The sequence below is a fragment of the Prionailurus bengalensis genome, chromosome D1 (assembly GCF_016509475.1).
Source record: "Prionailurus bengalensis isolate Pbe53 chromosome D1, Fcat_Pben_1.1_paternal_pri, whole genome shotgun sequence".
Classification (NCBI taxonomy): Eukaryota; Metazoa; Chordata; class Mammalia; order Carnivora; family Felidae; genus Prionailurus; species Prionailurus bengalensis.
This window is the reverse complement of record NC_057346.1, coordinates 12,701,051-12,726,072: the sequence shown is the minus strand read 5'-3', so window position 1 is coordinate 12,726,072 and position 25,022 is coordinate 12,701,051. Positions and strand designations below refer to the sequence as shown.

The 25,022-nt window shown below is 37.8% G+C and overlaps 1 pseudogene; it reads right to left on the bottom strand.

The window, feature by feature from the left end:
- Window positions 1-1,233: 1,233 nt before the first annotated feature.
- Window positions 1,234-24,256, bottom strand: LOC122482480 (annotated as a pseudogene).
- Window positions 24,257-25,022: the final 766 nt, after the last annotated feature.

Below are 25,022 nucleotides of genomic sequence, written 5' to 3'. Positions count from 1 at the left end.
TCTTACTGGAACTTAAAGAACAACTGGTTACCAAATTCCATCTTCTCTAAACTTCAATTATTTAGACTCTTCGTTTCTGGGCAATGCATTTCTTACAATTAAATTATGAATGATGATCTTTTCTGTCCTCACACTAAGCACTAGAGACATTCCTTTCAACTTTGGTTTTCTCTTCATCACAGCATTATTCACAATTGCCAAAAAGTAGAAACAACCCAAGTGTTAATTGATAGATGGTGGATAAACAAAGTGTGTGTACATATACAATGAAATATTATTCAGCCTTAAAAAAGGAAATTCTTACATAGGCAACAACATAGATAAAACTTGACATTATGTCAAATGAAATAAGCAGATACAAAAGACAAATACTGTACAATTCCACTTGATGAGCTATACATAGAACATTCTAATTGATAGAGACATTAGAATGGTGGTTGCCAGGTCCTGGGGATAACAGAGAATGAGGGGTTAGTTTATGGGCATAGAGTTTTTGTTTGGGATGATGAAAGGTTCTGGAGCTAGATGATGATAATGTTTGTATAACAGTATGAATGTGAATGTATCTGAATTGCACATCCACTGAATTGTGCACTTAAAAATTGTTTAAATGGGGGATACCTGGGTGGCTTGGTCAGTTGAGCATCCAACTTCAGCTCGGGTCATGATCTCACAGTTTGTGAGTTCGAGTCCCGTGTTGGGCTTGCTGCTGTCGGCTCAGAGGCCACTTTGGATCCTCTGTATCCCTCTCTTTCTGCTCCTCCCTGCTCCTGTGCATTTTCTCTCTCTCTCTCAAAAATGAATAAACATTTTAAAAAATGTTCAATGGTAATTTTTATGGTCTGTATATTTGTTCTGTATTTATTACATTAATTTGTTTTAATTTCATTTCTTTATTCTTGAGTTAAATTGTCCTGGTAGTCTAAGTTAGGTCATCTATAGAGAATAGCTAGTACTGTTTTTCTGTATTTTTCCTCTAGCAAATAGAGTATAAGGACATGTTAATATGATTTCAGGGTGCCTGGGTGGCTCAGTTGGTTGAGTGTCCAACTTTGGCTCAGGTCATGATCTCAGTTTGTGAGTTCAAGCCCCGCGTCAGGCTCTGTGCTGAGAGCTTGCTCAGAGCCTGGAGTCTGCTCCAGATTCTGTCTCCTTTTCTCTGTGTCCCTGCCCCACTCACACTCTGTCTCTCTCAAAGATAAACATTTTTTTTTAATTAAAAAAAAAGAAAATGTTAATAAGATTTCCAGTCACATAATCAGGTGGATGAGCATTATTACCACCGTATGCAATAGTCCTCTCCCAAACATCAATAATACCCACATCGAAATCCACAAAAATATCCTTCACAATAAGATTTTTAATACAACCATGGAAATCACTAATCATCTCTGGTATTTTCAGTTTTAAGATCAACTTGGTCTCTGGGCTTTTGTGAGAGTGGACATTCAATGGCCTTTTGAACATTAATGGCCCTGTGAATGAAAATTTTGACAGGAGAAGGTCTGAGGTGCTGGCCAGGGGTAATGACAATGGCTGTGTCATTGTCTCTGGCTGCTCGATGAATTTTCCTCGGGATATAGTTTTCATTACCAAACAGATGTTTGGTAATACGTGGAGGACCATGCTTTTTCCACTGAATCAAAATACGTCCTGTGGCATCCAGAAGTATACATGTTTTAAAGACCCCAATTCCATGATGATCAAAATATTTTAAGGCTGATGGAAAACAAATCAATAATTCTTTGTAACTAAATGAAATTAATTATATAATTTTTAAATGTACACATTTGTAAAATTCTGACCAAGATAATTTCTAATGATAATAGCATTACTGCTAAGGGGAAGAAAAGAACTTCACCAGATGCATTAAAATCTTAACAAAATGGGTGTAGAAAGAGAAAGAAAATTGTTAGTATTTATGAATGGAAAAAATAAAATTTGACTTTTAGTTAAAAACCCAAATCCAAATGTTTGGCAAATTAAAAAAACAAACATTATTTTATAAGAAACTCATAAATCAACTGTAATTTCAAAATAAAAATACATACTTTTCACCACTTTTTGTAAGTAGTAAACCCATTGATGCAGTGTTGAGTCTTCAATGAGGAAAGTAAGTTTTCTCTTCAAGCAGTCATTTTTAATTTGTGTTTAACTTGCTCTATTTACAAAATGCTGTAATCCACCTTATTTTCACAGTATGACCACTGGGGAAAGGAGTCTTCGTTTCAGTCTTTTTCCTATGTTCTCACTCTCTGGCAATAAAAAATACGTGCAGTAAACAATTTTTATTACCACAAATTACTTTTGAAACAAATTCCTCATTTTCTCCCTTCTTTTTCTCTTTTCTCTCCACCCTTCTCTATTTATTCTCTCCTCTCTTCAACAATTATTTTTTTAACAAGATCGTGTTAAAGGATGAATTAAAAGTCTCACTTTTGAATAATCTCACTAAGGAATGGTTTGTCCTGGAGTAGGGATAATTTTTCTTGTGCATTTGCAATGTTTTCCTCAGGCTTTACCTCGTCCCCCAAGTTACTCAACAGCTAGCCAAATGTGGAGGAAATAAGTGGCCATGAAATAGCAAGCCTCAGTAACTCAGCTAAACATTGTACCAATAACATTGACCTTGGTAACTTGTGAAATTTCCCCTCAAACTCTTCTCCATGGAGAAACCTTGCACATGTTTATGAAATGATGTCACACACATTGTTTATTTTGTGTGCACCAGAATCCGGTTCTCGGGTTAAAATTTCAGTGTTGGGCCCAGGCTGAACATCTTATCAGTGCGGTCTGATAAATGTAGAAAAAGGGAGGGCTGATAGCTCCTTACTCTGAATACTTCACTTTAAAAGTAGCCTCAGCTGTATTCATTGACTCACATCATGCTTTCACCCAGGTAAGACTCGGGCCATTTAAACAAATAACATTGAAGTATAGTTGATATAAAATGTTATATTAGTTTCAAGTGTACAACATAGTGATTCCACAATTCTGTGCATTACTTAGTTCTCACTACAATAACTATAGTCGTCATCTGTCACCATACAACATTGTTACAGTATTATTGATTATATTGCCTGTGATGTACTTTTCATCCCCATGAGTTACTTACTTTATAACTGGAAGTTTGTACCTCTGAATACCCTTCACCTATTTGATCCATCTCCCCAGCTGTATATACCTCTGGCAGCAAACACTTTGTTCTCAGAGTCTGTTCCTGGTTTTCTGGGTTTTTTATTTTTATTTTTTATTTTTAGATTGCACACAAAGGAGAAATCCTATCGTCTTTGTCTTTCTGACTTATCTCATTTAACACAATACCCTCTAGGTCCATCCATTTTGTTGCAAATGGCAAGATCCCACTCTTTATAAGGCTTAGTATGCTCCATTGTGTTTATATATACTGCAACTCTGTTGCCATTCATCTATTGATGGACACCTAGGTTGCTTTCCTATCTTGGCTATTATAAATACTGCAATAAACACAGCAGTGCATATATCTTTTTCAGTTAGTGTTTTTGGTTTCTCTGCATAAATAATCAGTAATTAAATTACTGGATTGCATAGTATTTCTATTTTTAATTTTTTGTTGAACCTGCATACTTCTTTTCCACAGTGGCTGCACCAATTTACATTCCCACAAACAGTGTACAAGTGTTCCCTTTCATCTGCAGCCTCATCAAAGTTTGTTATTTCTTGTCTTTCTGATTCTAGCCATTTTGACAGGTGTAAGGTAACATCTCCTTGTGGTTTTGATTTGCATTTCCCTGAGGATTCGTGATATGGAGGATATTTTCATGTGTCTGCTCTCTGTCTTCTTAAAAAAATGTCTATTCCGGTCCTCTGCTCATTTTTTTTTAATGGGGTTGTTTGTTTTGGTGTTGAGTTGTAAAAGATAGTAATATATTTTAGATCTTAACCTCTTATCAGATAAATCATTTGCAAATACCCACTGTAATTCAGTAGGTTGCTTTTTAATTTTGTTGACAGTTTCCTACAGTGTGTGAAGCTTTTTTGTCGGGTTTTGTTTAATTTATTTAAATTCAAGTTAGTTAACATCCAGCGTAGTATTGGTTTCAGGAGTCAAGCCCAGTGATTCATCACTTACACATATAACACCCAGTGCTCATCCCAGTAAGTGCCCTCCTTAATGCTCCTCACTGATTTAGCCCATCCCTCCATCCACTTGCCCTCCAGCAACGCTCAGTTCTCTGTATTTAAGAAATTGTTCTGGTTTCCCTCCCCTTCTGTTTCTTATTTTCCTTCCTGTCTCCTATGTTCAGATGAACATGTTTTGTTGCTTAAGTTCCACATGTGAGTGAAATCATATATTTGTCTTTCTCAGACTTACTTTGCTTAGCATAATACACTCTAGTTCCGTTCATGTTGTTGGAAATGGCAAGATTTCATTTTTGTTGATCACCGAGTAGTATCCTGTTGTGTGTGTGTGTGTGCGTGCACATACCACATCTTTAAAAAAAAAAATTATAAATGTTTATTTGTGAAAGAGAGTGAGAGAGACAGAGTACAAGTGGGTGGGGGGCTGAGAGGGAGACACCAAATCTGAGGCAGGCTCCAGGCTCTGAGTTGTCAGCACAGAGCCCAGTGTGGGGCTCAAACTCAAGGTCTGCAAGATCATGACCTGAGCTGAAGTCTAACAACTAAATGTGAGCCACCCAAGTGCCCCTATCTTTATCCATTTATCAGTTGATGGATATTTGGGCTCTTTGCATAATTTGGCTCTTGTTGATAGCACTATTATAAACATTGGGGTGCATATCCCTTTTTGAATCAGTGTTTTTATATCCTTTGGATAAATACCTAGTAGTGCAATAGCTGGGTTGTAGCATAGTTCTGTTTATAATTTTTTGAGGAAACTCCACACTGTCTAGCAGAGTGGCTGCACCAGTTTGCATTCCCACCAAGGTAAATGTGTTCCCCTTTCTCCACATCCTCGCAAACATCTGTTGTTTTCTGAGTTGTTCATTCTAGCCATTCTGGCAAGTGTGAGGTGATATCTCATTATGGTTTTGATTTGTAGTTCCTTGATGATGAGTGATTTTGAGCATTTTTTAAATGTGTGTTAGCCATCTGGATGTCTTCTTTGGAAAACTGTTTCTTCTGCCGATTTCTTGTCTGGATTATTTGTTTTTTGGGTGTTGAGTTTGATAAGTTCTTTATAGATTTTGGATACTAACCCTTTATCCAATATGTCATTTTCAAATATCTTATCCCTTTCTATTGGTTGCCTTGAGTTTTGCTGATTGTTTCCTTCAGCAGGCAGAAGCTTTTTATCTTGATGAGGTCACAGCAGTTCATTTTTGCTTTTGTTTTCCTTGCATCCAGAGATCTGTCTAGTGAAGAAGTTGGTATAGCTGAGATCAAAGAGGTTGCTGCCTGCTTTCTCCCCTAGGATTTTTATGGCTTCCTGTCTTACGTTTAGGTCTTTCATCCATTTTGAGTTTATTTTTGTGTATGGTGAAATAAAGTGGTCCAGGTTCATTTTTCTGCATATTGTCCAGTTTTCCCAGCACCACTTGCTGAAGAGACTGTCTTTTTTCCAATGGATATTCTTTCCTGCTTTGTCAAAGATTACTTGGCCACACGTTTGTGGGTCCATTTCTGGGTTTTCTATTCCATTGATCTGACTTTGTTTTTGTGCCAATACCATACTGTCTTGTTGATTACAGCTCTGTAATATACCTTGAAGTCTGGGATTCTGGTGCCTCCAGCTTTGGTTTTCTTTTTCAACATCATTTTGGCTACTTGGGGTCTTTTCTGGTTGCATACTAATTTTAGAATTTTTATTCTAGCTCTGTGAAGAATACTGGTGTTATTTGATAGGGATTGCATTGAATGTGTAGATTGCTTTGGGTAGTATCAACACTTTGATGGTATTCTTCCAATCCATGAGCATGGAATGTTTCTCTATTTCTTTGCATCTTTTTACATTTCTTGAATAAGCTTTATACAGTTTTCAACATACAGATCTTTCACCTTTTTAGCTAGGCTTATTCCTAAGTATCATAGGGTTTTTGGTGCAATTATAAATGGGATTGATTCCTTGATTTCTCTTTGTGCTGCTTCATTATTGGTGTATAGAAATGCAACTGATTTCTGTATGTTGATTTTATATCCTGCAACTTTCCTGATTTTGGGTGGAGTCTTTTGGGTTTTCCACATAAAGTATCATGTTTTGTGCAATGAGTGAAAAATTGATCTCTTGTTTGCTGATTTGGATGTCTTCTATTTCATCGTTGTCTGATTGCTGAGGCTAGGACTTCCAGGACTATGTTCAACAACTGGTGAGAGTGGACCTCCCTGTTGTCTTCCTGACTTAGGGGGAAAGCTCTCATATTTTCCCCATTGAGGATGGTATTAACTGTCTTTCATATATGGACTTTACAATGTTGAGGTATGTTCCTTCTATCCTTACTTTCTTGAGGGTTTTTATGAAGAAAGGCTACTCTATCTTGTCAAATGCTTTTTCTGTACCTATTGAGAGGATCATATGGTTCTTATCCTTTGTCTTATTAATGTGGCGTATTGACGTTGATTGATTTATTTTTGGTGTAGTCCCAATACATTATTTTGGCTTTTGTTTACCTTCCCTGAGGAGAACTATCTAAAAATGGTAAGGTTGTTGTCAGAGATGACTGCCTGTTTTCCTCTAGGAGTTTTATAGTTGAAGGTCTCACATTTAGGTCTCTAGTCCAATTTGAGTTTATTTTTGTGAATGATTGTGAGAAAGTGGTCCCCTTGTATCATTTTTTATGTAGCTGTCCAGTTTTCCCGGTACCATTTATTGCAGATACTGCCTTTTCCCTATTAGGTATTCTTACCTCCTTTGTCATAGATTAATTATGTAAGTATGGGTGTATTTCTGGGCTCTTTATCATGTTCTATTGATGTGTCTTTTTTTCTGCCAGTAGCATACTGTTTTAATTCCTATAGCTTTTTAGTACATCTTGAAATCTAGGATTGTGATACCTGCACCTTTTGGTCTTTTCCCAAGATTGCTTTGGCTCTTCAGGGTCTTTTGTGCTCCATACAAACTTCAGGATTATTCTAGTTCTGTAAAACAAACTCACTCACTCACTCACTTATAGTCACTCACTCACTATTTTGATAGGGATTGCATTGAATTTGTAGATTGGGAGTAATGAGGACATTTTAATCATACTCTTTGAATCCCTAAGTATGGAATATCTTTTGATATATTTGTGAAATCTTCAGTTTCTTTCATCAATATCTAATATTATTTTTCTGAGTCTACTTATTTCATCTCCTTGGTTAAGTTTATTCCTAGGTATTCTTTTTGGTAAAATTGTAAATGGAATTGTTTTCTTAATTTCTCGGACACATCATTTTTAGTGTATAGAAATGCAACCAATTTCTGTAAATTTTATATCCTGCAACTTTACTAAATTCATTTATTATTTCTAGTAGTTTCTTGGAGTCTATAGGATTTACTATAAACTGAATCACATCTGCAAATACTGAGAGTTTTACTTCTTTGTTACCATTTTGGATGTCTTTTAATTCTTTTTCATGTGTGATTACATTGTCTAGGACTTCCAGTACTATGTTAACTAAATGTGTTGAGAGTGGACATCTTTGTCTTATTCCTGATCTTAGAGGAAAAGCTAAGCTTCACTGCTGAGTATGATGTCAGCTGTGGGTTTGTCCCATACAGACACTTTATGTTGAGGTAGGTACCCTCTAAACCCACCTTGAGAATTTTTATTATAAATATATGTTGAATTTTGTCAAGTGTTTTTTCCTATTCAGATGATCACATGGTTTTAATCCTTCCTCTCCTGAATGTGAGATACATAATATTGATTTGCAAATATTTAGAAATTCTTGCATCCCTGGAATGAATCCCACTTGATTATAGCAAATAATCCTTTTTTTTAATGAAGTATAGTTGACACAATGTTACATGAGGTTGACATGCATAACAACAGAGTGATTCAACAACTCTGTATGTTCAGCTATGTTTACCACAAGTATAGCCACCATCATTCACCATAACACAATTAAAATACCATTGACTATATTCCCTGTGCTGTGCCTTTAATCCCGAGATTTATTTATTCCTTAACTGGAAGCCTGTACCTCCCATTCCCCTCACCCTTTGTGGCCATCCCCTCACCTCCAGAAACCATCAGTTTGTTCTCTATGGGTCTGTTTATGCTTTATTTCTTCATTTATTTTGTTTCTTGGATTACACATATAAGATGGATCACATGATGCTTGTCTTTGTGTCTGACTTATTTCGTAGTGTAATGCTCTAGGTCTACCCATGTTACAAATAGCAAGATTGCATTCTTTTTTCATGCCTGATTGGTATCCCATTGTATTTATATACCACAACATCTTTATTCATTCATTTATCAGTGGACGCTTGGGTTGCCTCCATAACTTGGCTATTGTAAATAATGCTGCAAAAAACATACAGATACATATATCTTTTCAAATTAGTGTTTTTTATCGTTTGGGGGTAAACACCCAGTAGTGGATTACTGAATAATATCCTATTTTTAATTTTTTGAGGAACATCTAAACTATTTTCCACAATAAACATCTATTTACATTCCCACCAACAGTACAGAAGGGTTTCTCTTTTTTTCTACATCATCATCAACACTTGTTATTTCTTGTCTTTTTTTTATTTGAGCCATTCTGACAGGTATAAGGTGATATTGTGTTGATTTTCATTTGCCTGATAATCAATGATTTGGGGCATCTTTCCATGTGTCTGTTGGCCATCTGTATATCTATTTGGAAAAATGTCTATTCAGGTCCTCTGCCCATTTTTTTTTTTAATTTTTTTTTCAACGTTTATTTATTTTTGGGACAGAGAGAGAGACAGCATGAACGGGGGAGGGGCAGAGAGAGAGGGAGACACAGAATCGGAAACAGGCTCCAGGCTCTGAGCCATCAGCCCAGAGCCTGACGCGGGGCTCGAACTCATGGACCTCGAGATCGTGACCTGGCTGAAGTCGGACGCTCAACCGGCTGCGCCACCCAGGTGCCCCACCCATTTTTTAATCAGATTATTTGTTTTGGTGTTGAGTTGTACAAGTTCCTTATATATTCTGGATATTAATCTCTAATAAGATCTATCATTTGTAAATACCTTCTCCCATTAAGTAGGTTGTCTTTTCATTTTGTTTTTCTTTCCTGTGCAAAAGCTTTTTACTTTGTGTACTCTCAATAGTTGATTTGTTTAGAAAACTGTTGCTGAGGCTGATGTCAAAGCGATCATTGCCTGTTTTCTTGCAGGAGTTCTATGGTTTTAGGTCTCAAAATTATGTTAATCCATTTTAGTGCATTTTTGTGTGTGGTACAGAAAGTGGTCCAATTTAATAATAACACAGCTGAAAGAAATCAAGAAAACAATCCCATTTAAAATTGCAACATAAAATAAAATACCTAGAAATAAACTTAACCAAGGAAGTGAAAGACCAGTACTCTGAAACTTGTAAAACATTGATTAAAGAATTGAAGAGGACACAAGTAAGTGGAAAAGTATTCCATGCTCATGATCGGAATAATTAATACTGTTCACATGTCCATATTACCACAAATAATTTACAGATTTAATGCAATCCTTATCCGAGTTACAATAGGACTTTTCACAGAACTAGAACAAATAATTCTAAAATTGGTTTGGAGCATAGAAGATGCTGAATAGCCAAAGCAATCTTGAGAAAGGAGACCAAAACTTCAGGTATCACAATCTCAGATGTAAAAATATACTAGAAAGCTATAGTATTCAAAACTGTATGCTACTGGCACAAAATAGATATGTGGATTGGTATCACAGGAGAGAGATCACAGAAATAAACCCAAACTTGTATTGTCAGTTAATTTATGACAGGAAGCAAGATTATACAATGGGGAAAAGACAGTCTCTCTGATAAATGGCATTGGGAAAACCAGACAGCTACACACAAAAGAGTGATTTAAAAAAATGTATCCTTGCATCTCTGGAGGCAAGGGAAACAAAAGCAAAAATGAACTACTGGAACCTCATCAAAATAAAAAGCTTCTGCACAGCAAAGGAAACAATCAGCAAAACTAAAACGCAACTGACAGAATGGGAGAAGATATTTGCAAACGACACAGCAGATAAAGGGTTGGTATCCAAAATCTATAAAGAACTGATCAAACTCAACACCCAAAAAACAAACCATCCAATGAAGAAATGGACAAAAGACACGAATAGACACTTCTCCAAAGAAGACATCCAGATGGCCAACTGACACATGAAAACATGCTCCACATCAGTCATCATCAGGGAAATACAAATCCAAACCACAATGAGATACCACGTTACACCTGTCAGAATGACTAACATTAACAACTCAGGCAACAACAGATGTTGGTGAGGATGTGGAGAAAGAGGATCTCTTTTTGCATTGTTGGAATGCAAGCTGGTGCAGCCACTCTGGAAAACAATATGGAGGTTCCTCAAAAAACTAAACATAGAACTACCCTACAATCCAGCAATTGCACTGCTAGGCATTTATCCATGGGATACAGGTGTGCTGTTTCAAAAGGACACATGCACCCCCATGTTTATAACAGCACTGTCAACAAGAGCCAAAGTATGGAAAGAGCCCAAATGTCCATCGATGGATGAATGGATAAAGAAGATGTGGTGTGGGGCGCCTGGGTGGCGCAGTCGGTTAAGCGTCCGACTTCAGCCAGGTCATGATCTCGCGGTCCGTGAGTTCGAGCCCCGTGTCAGGCTCTGGGCTGATGGCTCAGAGCCTGGAGCCTGTTTCTGATTCTGTGTCTCCCTCTATCTCTGCCCCTCCCCCGTTCATGCTCTGTCTCTCTCTGTCCCAAAAATAAATAAAAACGTTGGGAAAAAAAATTAAAAAAAAAAAGATGTGGTGTATATATATATGTATGTATGTGTATATATGTATATATGTATACATATATATACATATACATACACATACACAATGGAGTATTACTCGGCAATCAGAATGAAATCTTGCCATTTGCAACTACACGGATAGAACTGTAAGGTATTATGCTAAGTGAAATTACTCAGAGAAAGACAAAAATCATATGACCTCACTCATCTGAGGACTTTAGGAGACAAAACAGATGAACATAAGGGAACGGAAACAAAAATAACAAAAACAGGAAGGGGGGAAAAAACAGAGGAGACTCATAAATATGGAGAACAAAATGAGGGTTACTGGAGGGGTTGTGGGAGGGGGGGATGGGCTAAATGGGTAAGAGACACTAAGGAATCTACTCCTGAAATCATTGTTTCACTATGTGGTAACTAATTAGGATGTAATTTTAAAAAATAAATATTTTAAAAAATGTATCATTGAATTTGGTTTGCCAATATTAAGAATTTTGCATACATATTGATCAGGGATATTGAACTTTATTTTTTTTTTTTTTTTGCCCCCTTAAGTGTCTTTATCTGGTTTTGCTAGCATGGGAATGCCAGACAGGTAGAATGAGTCTGGAAATTTTCCTTCCTCTTCTTTTTTTTTTTTTTTTTTTTTCCAATGTTTATTTATTTTTGGGACAGAGAGAGACAGAGCATGAACGGGGGAGGGGCAGAGAAAGAGGGAGACACAGCATCAGAAACAGGCTCCGAGCCATCAGCCCAGAGCCCGACGCGGGGCTCGAACTCACAGACCGCGAGATCGTGACCTGGCTGAAATCGGACGCTTAACCGACTGCGCCACCCAGGCACCCCCTCTTCTTCTTTTTGGACTACTTTGAGGAGACTAGGTATCAACTCTTCTTTAAATGTTTGGTAGAACTCACCTGTGAAACCATTTGGTATTGGACTTTTATTGCTTTCGAGTTTTGATTACCAATTCACCCAAATTTGAAGGAATTTATCCATTTTTTTTCTAGGTTGTCTAATTTGTTTATACACAACATTTTTTAAGTTGATTTATTTTCAGAGAGAGGAGGGAGAGAGACAGGATGAGCAGGGGAGGAGCAGAGAGAGGGGGAGAGAGAGAGAATCCCAAACAGGCCCCATGCTGTCAGCACAGAGCCCAAAGGGAGTTGATTTCACCAACTGTGAGATCATGACCTGAGCTGAAATCAAGAGTCAGAAGCTTAGCTAACTGAGCCACCCAGGTGCCCCTGTTCACATGTAATCTTTAATAGTATTCTTATAATCCTTTCTGTATTGGTGATATTGGTTGTTATTTCTCCCCTTTATTTTTTTATTCTATTTGTTTGAGTCCTCTTTTGTTCTTGATGAATCTGGCTAAAGGTTTATCATTTTTATTTATCCTTTCAAAGAATCAGCTCTTAGTTTCAATGTTTTTATCTATTGTTTTTTAGGGGGGGGGGTGTTTTGGTTTTTTTTTGTTTGTTTTTTGTTTTTTTTTCTTTGTTTTTTGTTTTTTGGTTTTTGGGTGGTTTTTTTTTTTTTAATTTTTTTTTCAGTTTCAACTTATACTCTGATCTTTATTATTTCCTTTCTTCTACAGATGTTGGATATTCTTCCTTTCTTTAGTTCCTTGAGGTATAAGATTGGATTATTTTATTTTATTTTTAAACTTTAGTTAACATAAAGTGCAGTACTGGTTCTAGAATAGAATGCAGTGGTTTATCACTCACATACAATACCCAGTGCTCCTCACGACAAGTGCTCTCCCTAATATCCATCACCCATCTAGCTCTTCTCCCACCCACCTCCTTGTTAAGATTTTTGTTTTATGCAGTAGACCTGTATTGCTGTAAATTTTCCTCGTTGAACTGTTTTGGTTGTGTCCCAAAATTTTGGACCATTGTTTCTATTTTCATTTGTCTGCAGGTATTTTATTTCCACTTTGATGTCTTCATTAACCTATTGGTTGTTTAGTAGTGTGTCGTTTAGCTTCTGTGTGTTTGTGTTTTTGCCAGTTTTTTTCTTATAATTAATTTCTCATTTCATACCATTTTCATCAGAAAAAAATGCTCAATATGATTTCAATCTTAAATTTATTGAGACTTGTTTTATGGCCTAATATGTGATATGTGCTATAGAATATTCCATGTGCACTTGAAAGGAATATGTATTCTGTTTTGGGATAAAAGGTCCTCGATGTATCTTTTAAGTCTATCTGGTATAATGTGTCATTCAAAGTCCCTGTTTCTTCATTGATTTTTCTGTCTGAATGATCTATCCATTGATAGAAGTATAAAGTCCCATAGTAGTATTGTCAATTTCTCCATCTGTGTTAATAATTGCTTTATGCATTTAGGTGCTCCTACATAGGTGCTAGACATTTCTAGTTTTTATAATCCTCCTGTTAGAATAATCGTTTTATCATTATGTAATGCCCTGCTTTATCTCTGGTTACAGTTTCCATTTTAAAGTCTATTTTGTCTGATATAAGTATTGTTATCACAGCTTTGCTTTTCTTTTCTTTTTTTTTTTTTTTTTTTTTTTTTGCTTCTATTTGCATGGAATATCTTTTTCCAGCCCTTACACTTTCAGGCTATATATGTCTTTAAATCAAAAGGGAATCTCAAGTAGGCAGCATGTAGATGGGTCAAGTTTATTAGTTTAATCACTCAGACACACTATGTCTTTTAATGAGAGCATTTAGACCAGTTATATTGACAATAACTGTTGATAAGTATATATATTGTCATTTTGTTATGGTTTTTGTTGTTTTTGTATTTCTGTTGATTTCTTCTTCCCTTGTCTCTTCTGTTTTGATGGCTTTCTTTAGTGTTATGCTTGGATTACTTTCTCATTATTTTTTTGTATCTATTAATAAGTTTTGATTTATAGTTACCATCGGATTCATATGTAACATCTTATATATATAGAAATCTACATTAAGTTGATGACCCCTTAAATTTAAACACATTCTGGGGCACCTGGGTGGCTCAGTTGGTTGAGCATCTGACTTTTGATTTCAGCTCGGATAATGATTTCATGGTTCATGGGTTCAAGCTCCATGTCAAGCTCTGTACCGACAGTACAGAGCCCACTCAGGATTCTCTCTGTGTCCCTCCTCTGCTCGTTCTCTCTCTCTCTCTCTCTCTGTCAAAATAAATAAACAAACATTAAAATTTTTCGAACATATTCTAAAAGAACTACATTTTTACTGCTCCCTCCATGTTTTATATATAGGTCACTTTACATCTTTTTACTTTGTATATCTTTTGAGTAATTTTTGTAGACATAATTGATTTTATTATTTTTATGTTTTAACTTCTGTACTGGCTTTATAAGTGATTAGTGTACTACATTTACTATGTTTGCTTTAACCAGTGAAATTTTTTTTCATAATTTTCTTCTAGTTAAGGTCTTTTCTTTCCATTTAAAAATTTCCCCTTAACATTTCTTGAAAGGCAAATTTAGTGATGATGAACTCCTTTAACTTTTGTCTGGAAATTTCTTTAGATCTCCTTCAATACTGATAGATGATCTTGTAGGCTATTGTTGCAGGTTTTTTGCTTTCAGCACTTTGAAGATACCATGCAACTCCTTTCTGGCCTGCAAACTTTCCACTCAAAAATCACTTCATAGCCTTATAGAGTTTCTCTGGCCTATAACTAGTATCTTTGCTCTTGCTGCTTTTAATATTCTCTATCTTTGTTTTTTGCTTTTTTTTCTTAATTTATTTTTGACAGAGGGCATGAGCATGAGTGGGGCAGGAGCAGAAAGAGAGGGGGACAGAGGATCTGAAGCAGGCTCTGCACTGACAGCAGAGAGTCCTGTGTGGGGCTTGAACTCATAAACCATGAGATCGTGACCCAAGCTGAAGGTAGATGGTTAACTGACTCAGCCACCCAGGATTCTTGCTTTTAAAATTGTTATGTGTTTAAATTGGTATGGACCTCCATGGGTTCATCTAATTTGGGCTCATCTGTCCAGAACCTGGATATCTGTTCCCTTCCTCCCAGATTAGGGAAGTTTTCAGCTATTTCTTTAAGTGATCTTCCCCCTTCCCTTTTGCTCACTCTCTCTCGCTCCTCCAGAGATCTCTGTACTGTGAATGTTATTATGCTTAATGATGTCACAGGGTCCCTTAATGTATTCTCATTTTTTATTCTTTTTTCTTTTCAGCATGGTTGCTTTCCACTACCCTTTCTTCGATATCAATTACCCATTCTTCTGCATCCTCTAATTTTCTATTGATTCCCTCTGGTGTATTTTTTATTTCAGTTACTTATTCTTCAGCTCTGACAGGTTATTTTTTATATTTTCTATCTCTTTGTTGAAGTTTTTACTGAGTTTATCAACTCTATTGTCAAGTAAAGTGAGTAGTTTTATGACCATTAATTTGAACTCTTGAACAGCCATATTGCTTATCTTTGTTTCATTTACCTGTTTTTCTGTGGGTTTTTTTTTTTTTCTTCATTTGGATCGTAGTCCTCTGTTCATTTTGTTTATCTTTGTATTTGTTTCTATATATTTGGTAGGTCAGGTATGTCTACTGGTCTTAGAAGTAGTGGCCTTGTGTAGAAGGATTCCTGTGGTGCTCTGTAGCCTAATCCCCTTTGGTCACCACAGCTAGGCCCTCCATGGGTCTCCCCTATGTAGGCTACATATGCCATCTTGTTATGGCTGACCCACAATTGCTGTAAGGATGCTGGGTGGGTTAAGCTGGTGCTCAGCCCTACTTGCTGTAATTGCCCTCTTTGCTTGTTGTAGGAGCCCTGGGCAGCCAAGTTTGCTCCTTGTGCTGGTAAGAGGCTCAGCCCAGACCCACTGGTGGGTAGGACCGGACCTCAGACTATCTGTTCACCATTAGCCCCTGTGACATCTGTGGGTACATCAAAGGGCAGGTCTTGCTCCCTGCAAAGCCAGGTGAGAGGCCCAGCTGCAAGCACTGGAGGGTGCTGGTGTGTGGGGTTAGTTTGCCACCTCCACAGGGCAGAATGGCCTGCCCAATAGATGTGACAGGGTGCTTTAGAGGGGTACTTGCTGGGGCAAGTGGGTTGGGTGAGGCAGGTCTACAGGGAAATGCTGGGGTGGGGCATGCAGTGCCAGCAAGGTGAATGGAGAGTATTAAAACTGGCTCCAGAGGGGCGCCTGGATGGCTCAGTTGGTTAAGCATCTGACTTCGGCTCAGGTTGTGATCTCAGGTTGTGAGTTTGAGCCCCATACCGGGCTCTTTGCTGACAGCTCAGAGCCTGGAGCCTGCTACAGGATTCTGTGTCTACCTCTCTGTCTGCCCCTCCTCTGCTTGTGCACTGTCTCTCTCTCTCAAAAAAAAAATTAAAAAAATATTTTTTGAATAAAAAAAAGAACTGGGTCCAGAAAGCATTTGGCTATCTAGGCTTGGGGAGGGTAAGAAAAATGGCACCCACAAGCACTTTCATTCTTCTAGAAAGCTCCTGCAGACACTTGCCCTCCCCCAGAGCACATCCTAAAATTAGTCAGTAAATCTCCTTCACATATACTCCATACACTTTTCAAACTGCTGCTCCTGTACTATGTCTCAGGCTGAGTTATTTAGTGGCTAGCTCTTGAAGGGATGGGACTCAGTTTCCTTTTGCCCACTGGCTCTCCTGGAGTTAATCCTGCTGATTTTCAAAACCAGATACTGCGGGGACTGGTCTTCTCAGTGCAGGTCCCCAGGACCGGGGATGTCTGCCATGGAGTCTGATTCTCTTGTTCCTCCATACATGTTATGTCTCTCCCATTTGTGGTCAGTTAAACTATACCAGGGGTTTGGTTTCCAGCTGTACCCCTCCTACCCTTTTTGATGTGGCCTTCTCTCTACACCTAGCTATGGAAGGTATGTTCTGCCTCACTTCAGATTGTTTTTGGAGTTAGTTGCAATATGTATAGTTGTTGCCTCATTGTGTCCATGGGATGAGGTGAGCTCAGGATTTTCCTAATCCACTGTCTTTTCTCTTTCAAGATGGAGGTCATTTATATATTTTGCCACTTAAACAATATACCTTCTTTGTCATCTCCCTACATTGTTGAGATTTGTGGTATATGTTTAGACAATTAAATTTATGTATATTGAATTATATCAGATTTATAAATGGCTCTAAAAATAACAATCTGGCATTATCATCTAAGGAACCACATAATTGTATTAAAAATTATGGTCCAGGAAATAGGGAAGCCACAGAGGTGTTAAAAAGCCTCCAGTTGCTTCAAGTCTAACAACTTTTTTTGGTGTAATAGTTGGTATGAATGATGGTTGCCATGGCAGAGATAAGGGATCTGTCTTTTCTGTAGACTGAGCTTTCAGTGGGTTCATGATTTATTTATATGTTCTCCACAAGGTTTAGCAAAGTACTTTGCCTACAGTAGGCCCTCCATAAACATTTACTGAATATATGAAAAATGGGCAGTGTGCAAATGCATACAGCATTGATTGTTATAACGGAAGTCATTTGCTTTTCTGAAATTCACTTAAATTCCGGTATAGCAAAATCATCGCTTTTATGAGTGAGATGGCTGTGTATTGACCACTGAATTTCCTGTGATAAAATGAAAATATCCACAGAAATTGCTAGTTCATAGAACTTTAATTAAGATGGTTTGGCTGAAACAGATATGAGAAACCACCAAAGAAATTATCTAACTCTGTAGCTTATCTGAGACATTTTCACATTACCTAATTATTGGATTTTTAAGAATAAATCTTAAGTTTAAATAAAAATAACATGTACATTTTGAGAGCAGACAGCTGAAATTAAGAGTTGGTTAGACATTTAGATCTGACTTAGTATTAAAATTGATTTCAATTGATATGAAAATAATTTCTAAGAATAATAAAGTCCCCCCTGTAAAACCCAAGATGATTGATACTCTTTGTCCGAGGAAATGAAAGTTTGAAATAATGTCTAAGAAATTTCTCAAAGTAAGTCATTTAAATGGATAAATTGTGAACACAGCAAGCAATAGCACAATAGACTTACTATTATGTGGTAAGACTTCAATGTAGGTAAAGTTCTTTATCATTTCAACCCCCATGTTTGATCTTCAAAAAAATGGGAAAATAAATTAGCCAGATATCTGCCCAGATATTAAAGTAAAAAATGAATCACTAGCTGAGAGAGATTGAGCCACTCTTAACTCTCTACAAATGCTTTATTTTCCTTTACTTTGATATATTTAAGATATTCTGAGAAAGTAAATGGGTTAGGATTCTGGAAAATCATTCTCCTGGTAAGGGAAGGGATCCAAAGATCCAGAAAGAGGGCGATGTGGAATTCATAAAACATATATCTTTGGTTTTATCTTCTAAATGATTTTCTACTGCAAGCCAGCCTTTGCATCTTCACCACCTGTGGTAATTCAGGCCTTCATCAACATTTTCCTATGGCAGTACTTCTCAAACTTGAGTGTACATCAGGATTATCTGGAGAGCTTATTATAACTCCGATTACTGAACTGTATCCCCAGGGCTTCTGATTCAATAGTTCTGGGGCACTTGAAGAGATACCTACACCCCATATTCATAGCCTCATTAATTCACAGTAGCCACGATATGGAAAGAACCTAAATGTCCATTGATGGATGAATGAATACAGATGTAGTCTAAATATACAATGCAATATCATTCAGACTTAAAAAAGAAAAATAGCTTGCCATTTGCAATAACATGGATAAACCTGGAGGACATGCTAAGTAAAATAAGTCAGATACAGAAAGATAAATTTCACTTGTATATGAAATCTAAACAAGTCAAATTCATAGAAACAGTAGAATGGTAGTTTTCAGAGTTTGGGGGTGGGAGAAATGGGGAGAAGTTGGTTAAGGGGTATAAGCTTTCAGTTATAAGATGACTAAGGTCTGGGGATCTAATGTACAGCATGATAACTATAGTTAATATGGGTTTAAAATTGGCTGTGAAAGCAGATCTTAAATGTCCTTACACAACACACACACACACACACACACACACACACACACACACACACACACGAGCCCCTGGCCGGCTCGGTCAGTAGAGCATGCATCTCTTGGTCTCAAGATTATAAGCCCCACATTGAGTGCAGAGATTACTTAAAAATACAAAATAAAACACACACAAAAATGCATACTATGTGAGGTGATGTTATTCAACTTGATTATGGTAACTATTCTACAAGGTATATGTGTATTTCTGCTCCTTTGGTTTATCCCAACTAAAACATCCTCTGTGCTGCCTGTTTTCCCCTAGACAAAATACTTCCATGACTTTTCATCATCAACCTACAGGATAAGGACCAAGCTCCTTGACTGGCTTACAACCTTCTATGAAAGTCCATTTGTCCAGCCTCCTATTCATGCACTTTTGACCTTCACAAGATCCCCAGAGGTTATTTTCTGTACTTTGTCATCTCCTTGAGAGTAGCATTTGGGTCAGTCTTATTCATTACAATGTTTTAGTAGCCTAGCACAGTGAACTTCACCTCGAGGTATATAGGTCTTACAAATTAAGTTGGTGAGTATATCTGGTCAACTGAATTCATTCCATCAACATAGTATCCATCTTGGGAAAGGAAGGACTTCAGGGGCCAGGTCCACAGAGACCTCCAGGAAGGACAAAGGAAGTATTTTCCAAAATTGAAAAAGATTGTCTGAATTTTGGGGTCAAATGATAATAATCCCTCATCACGGGCATCATAGGGTTGCAGAAGTGAGGGGTCACGGCATTTGGACAGTAACAGCTGTCGGGAGTGGTGGAGTCATGGGAGACAGTGTTATATATAGCCTCTTTCGCATAAAGTAGATTGGGATACAGGTTCTGACTGCATCTTGCTAGGTGTAACTTATGGCTGAAATTTCTACATATGTTAAATAAGCATAATAGTCACTCCAGATTATTTTTACTGAGGATCCTGTCAGACCTATCTTTGGCACAAGGTTAAAATTTGTCTCGTTGCAGAACCTGGATTTCTGAAATCTGAAATATTTATTCTCCCACATCTATTTAAGGTAAAGTTGAAGTTGTCAAGAGACAACCTTGTGAATTGGATTACCAAAGCCAAACTTCGGGACATTAAAAATAGGATTAAACGGGGGCCCCTGGTTGGCTCAGTTGGTTAGACATCTAACTTAGGCTCAGGTCATGATCTCACAGTTAGTGAGTATGAGCCCGATGTCAGGCTCTGTGCTGACAGTGCAGAGCCTACTTGGGATTCTCTGTCTCCCTATCTCTCTGCCCCTCCCATGCTTGTGTGTGCTTGCTCTCTCAAAAAAAACATTTATAAATATATAAAAAGGTAGAATTAAAAACACAGTATGATGTTCATGTCAATGTGTCTTAGTATTAAGTGTGCATGTATGTGTATGTATATATATGTGTGTATATATATATATTCACACACACATATACATACACACACGTGTATATATACATATGCACGCACACACATGCATATTACGTTTCAGAAGGCAGTCTGTAACAGACCATGACAGAAACTGAAAGATTTCTTAACAACTGTGTTTCCTGTATGAAGTCTTCTCAGGTGGCAACCACTTGCTTATTTTCCCACCATGATTATCAACAAAAATACTAAAATTAAAAATACTTTTTTTAACTTGGAAGAAGTGAGTATTTGAGGAGGTAGCATCTGATTGGGTAGCTAGGGATGAGAGAACATGAGGGAGAAACTGTATTTACTATGTTACAAATGAAAGAAACCAATTTAGTCCTTGGACTTGTGGGAAGAAATGATGTCCTAGCACCTGACTTGGGCCTAAGAATGGGGCTTAGAGTTTTGTATTAGAATAATCTGCAAGAGTTCTTGGATATGGAATCAACTGTGAAACTGATTATTCACCTGTGAGGAAACCTATGTCTACTTCCATGCAAGAGGAGAAAAAAAGACATTTTTTAATGAAGCTTGGAATCCAGAAGTAAATGTGTGTATTGGAAAGTAAAACAGGGTCAGGCAAACTGTCATAAATATAGTCCACTTTGCATGATTGAGCCAAAAATACATGTACGTTAGCTAGACCAGGAATTTAGGATTTCCTGAGAACAAGGAGGAAAGTGTGTAGGGAGAGCTCCCCCAACACAGGCTGCGTTGAAGACCATCTCAAGAGGGAGCTGTATGTGGCCAACAGGGAAAATGGAATCGGCACAGGAAGACTCTGCCTGTAGAGTTAAAACATGGCCTTCAAAATGAAAAGGGCTCTACATCTTCATGAGGATACCTCCTTTAGGTATTAGTTAAAATAGTTTTTTGGAAAAGCCCAGCCTCTTTTGTCTGAGCCATAGGATAAAGGAATGGTTCCATATCTTTATCAGGAAAACAAAAAAGTGAAGGTGACAGAGCATGAAAGGGACATTTTGTAGAAACCTAGGGTCAGTTGTGCCCTGCCCCCTGCCCTGGTGTCGTCATAATGTTTGAAATAGATTTGAACTTAAATTTTCAGGATACTATATTATTCCACTTGCTTTTTTGAACCCACATCACACAACAAGGCCTTTCTATAGCAGCAATTACCAACTATGGAACCAAAGTCTCTTAAAATGGTATAACTGTTCCATGGTCAAATAATTTTGAACCTCTGTCTCCCACCCCCACTTGAAGGGATACATACTAAAGTTACTGAATAAGCCAGCTGAAAATAAACCTATTTAATTATTTTCCCTGATTGTATTTCACTTATTTTCCATTCAGCAGTTGAGAACCTTCCACATGTTAGGCATCACTGGGCTAGGAGACAAAGTGGTGGCTCTTAATGGCTTCCTATCATACATAGATGGCCTCTAAGCTCTGCCTACCCATCTGACCTCCTTGCTCCATCATCCATTGCATTCGAGCCTCAGTGGTTCCCCTCACCATTTCTGAAACATTCCAGCATGTTCTCACCTCAGTTCATATACTCTCTCTTGGGAACGGTATTTCCCCCAAAATTCATCTGACTCACTTCCTCACTTCATTCAAGGTGTTGCTCAACTCACCTGTTCTCAGGTTGGTATTCAAAACAGGTCTCACCTGCCTCTTCTAAAATAGCACTCACCATTTGATTAACAATCGTTATTCTTGTGACTTTGTTACAACTTGTTGTGTGCCGTTTTTTTTACTCCACTAGAATATAGAATTCCAAATACCCAGTGTTGCAGAATGAGTCTGGAGTTCTCTCTTGTCCAGCAAGAAAGTGGATGCAAAATTAAATGTGAGAGAGTCTAATAATGTCTGGGAGGAGATAAGAGCCCCAAGTAAGGGTCCTTGCTCAGTTTTTATTAGGATCAGAAGGCTTACAAACGTGATGGGTGTGCAGAAAGAGACAATGAAACAGTAATCATGAATTCATGTGTGAAAGAAAGGGGCTTTCAAAGATATGCAGTGTTAGGGGTTTGGGTCAATACAAAACAAAATCCTGGTGTGAGTATCAGGTGCTGAGTGAGTCTGTTTGTCTCAACTTGCCTAGGGGATAAGACAGAGCATGCTACCCCAGGGTCAACATGGCACCTTTCTTTTGCTAATTACCTCTGCTCCAGGCAATTTCACCAGCAGTCTATTACCTAATCTTGGATGCATTCATCCTGTGGGTTCCTACTTCTATACTGGGGTGCCCTGTTTACCTAATCTTGGATTCTTTCATCCTAAACCTTGTTAACCCATTGGTGCAAACTCAGGGAATTCCTAAACTTACTCCCCACAACCCAGAGTTATGTCTGGAACATAGAAAGTCCTAACTATTTAAAAATTGAATAAATAAATGGCAAAAAAATTATGGTTATTGCTTCACATAACTTACAATTTACCAGAAGATATAAAAATATGTGTGAAATTTAACAGTATAATGAGTGTTATCATTGGGGAAAAAAAATCAGAATGTACTGAAAGAATATGGGAATAGCAATTTACCCAAAGGCGAAGAGTACTATTTAAACCAAGACTTGTACAATTACAGAGTTGAAAGAGCACATGGTCCATTTGTGAAATAAACGTTTAGCTTATCTGACAGAGCAAGGCAGCATAAGGGTGAGACAACAAGGTTTAGAGCTAGGCAAGTCCTTGTAAACATTACAGAGTATGGATTTTACCCTTACAGCAATGGGGTCACATACAGGAATTTAAGCAAGGAAAAGTAAAAGTCATCCAGATTTTAGAAACCTTAGTTTGGATACAGTAGATTGAAGGAAACAAGACTGTGGACAAGGAAACCAGCTCTGGGGATGGTGGAATAATCTAATTGAGGTACAATGATAGTTTCTCCACAGAGGCAACAGCAATGGAGTGATGACTGGGTTCAGTAACTCTGTGGGAGGTACAATGCATAGAATTTGGTGATTTATTTAATGTATAGGGTGAAGTAGACCAATGATGTTATTCATTCCCCCCCCCCTTTTTTTTGACATGGCATCTAATATTCTGTAGGATTGTTGTTCTATAGAATATGTTACAGAAAATACTGGTCTCTTAAAAAGTTGGTCTGTTACCAACTCTGGAAGTATTATAAACCAATGGATAACAATCGGGATATGTAAAGTGCTTCATTGGTTTTACTCCTTAAAACCACAGGTGTAGAGATGACCTGTATGGGGCCTATGAGTATACCAGCAGCTGAGCCGACTCTGATAAGATTATAACCAAATCAACATTTATTTGGTGTTAGGGAGCTTGATTAGGAAAAGTTTCTAGGCAGGGTTGGTCTGAACCTAAGCCTACCTCTTTGTATTGCCTATTGAATGTGAAGGCCTGTTACCTGTGGGAAAGACTTGGTTCTTCCTTTCTCAGATAGCAAATATTTTACTCGCTGGTGGTCACGTGAGTCCTACCTACAGGGAATATGTGGAGGCTTCATGCGGTAGAAGGCCTCTTGGTCTTGGTAGTCCAGGTCTTTACACGGTTGAGCAGTCGAGTTCAGGTTCAGACCACACAGAGCAAAGACTAGGAGGTGCCATTGTCCAACTGGCCTGTGGAGATCATTCGGTCATAGTCTTGGTTCCTTGCCCTCCAGAGAGCAGACACCCCTTCACTGGGGTGGATGAGCAGGAGAGACAGAGACCCAGCCCTCCCTAAACAAAATGAAGTTGACAAGGTAGGTGCTGTTGTTGAAGTCTGTCACCTATTCTGAAGCGCCTACCTTCAGGGCTGGGGAGGACATCCTGGCCCTCAGGAAATCCCCACCATACATCTTCCTGTGTCCCAACTGGTCCCTTGCCTCCAGTAGGATATCTAGCTGCTTCCTCCTGCAATAGGTGTCTCGAGGTTGGAGGATGGTGGCTGTGCCATGTGCAGCCCTGGTGGTGGTGTTCATGTGGGTGAAACGTCTGGGTCAGATCAGCTGGTTTACTTTCTCCATGATTCCCTTTATTCTCAGCTCAGTCTGTTAGTCAAACTGCTGGATCCAGTGGTACTTCAAGATGTAAGGTCTTTATTAAGATGTTCCATTGGTTCAGGGCAATAGGGCTTCTCAAACTGAACAAGAACTGAAGTATTGAGGGAAAAGGAAGGTACTATCAACAAATAATATAGTCTGCTTTCAATATAAATTATTATGGCCCGGCTTAAACACATTTCATTTGGTATAAACACATACCAAAAACGGATTCTAACGGTTTTCAATTTTGGAATCATAAGAATCAATTTCCATGAAACGTGACTTCCTCTGTTACCAACAGATGATTTTTTGGAAGTCATTGGCTTAAAAATTAACTACATAAAATAAGTATATATCATTTTGTGATTGAATTTTAAAGTGTGCCCCTTTGCCATATCCTCACTTATTTTTTCTTTATAAAAATCACATAGCCATGTTATAGACAATACGGAAAACAGCAAACTTTTAAAAACATGATCCTGCCTATGCTTTGCTGTTTTTATGGTATTTTTTATTTACTGTGTCCCCTTTTTTCTTTCATGTATGTATTTTGTTTAGTAATCACATTAAAATTAGTACTAGTACTTTTTGCAGTAATATCATTATAAACAGTTTTTAAATTTGTTAATACTTATTTTTGAAAGAGTGAGAGACAGCATGAGTGAGGAGGGGAAGAGAGAGTGAGGGAGACACTTAATCAGAAGCAGGCTTCAGGTTCTGAGCTGTCAGCACAGAGCCTGACCTGGGATTCGAACCCATGAACTATGACATC